Consider the following 630-nt stretch of genomic DNA (forward strand, 5'->3'; position numbering starts at 1 on the left):
CATGGCAACCGCTCCGAAGTCTTTCAAGCTAACGGACAAATCCGAGAAGGGTTACTGACCTAAATCAGTCTAGCGAGTTGCGGAACACAAGCTTTTTTTTTTCTCTCTCTCTCCGTCTTCCTCGATTGAAACTAATATTACTGGCAAATTTATAGCTACATTTCTACATTACGTTATATAAAATTGAAAAGGTTTGCAGACCGCAGTTAGTCCATCGATTTACGAAACAAAAATCCATTTCCTCTTTTTTTTATATTTCTCAATCTAATCTAAATCTCAAGAACCAAAAGAGGATAGCCCTCTGTATGATAATTAATAAGATATTATTATTAGCCAGCGAAAAGGGCTGAGCAGGTTATTTTCACGCGGATATTCATATAACAAGGTCGAATAGCGGCCGCCGCGACCACGATGCAGACACGTTTTAGGTTCGTTGACCCTCACACTGGCAGATTTTTCGTCTTGTTTTTTCTGATAATTTCTTGGCTAATAAAAATTTCTTTCCAATTATTGTGTTTGTAAACATTTGCCTTGACATTTGTTTTATGAAGCGCTCTTTATACTTGAGAGAAATTTGATATTAATTTCTTGGAAGTTTTCACTGATGAAAATTAACTTCCTTGGGTGTCT

The sequence above is a fragment of the Penaeus monodon genome, chromosome 34, assembly GCF_015228065.2.
Source record: "Penaeus monodon isolate SGIC_2016 chromosome 34, NSTDA_Pmon_1, whole genome shotgun sequence".
Taxonomy (NCBI): Eukaryota; Metazoa; Arthropoda; class Malacostraca; order Decapoda; family Penaeidae; genus Penaeus; species Penaeus monodon.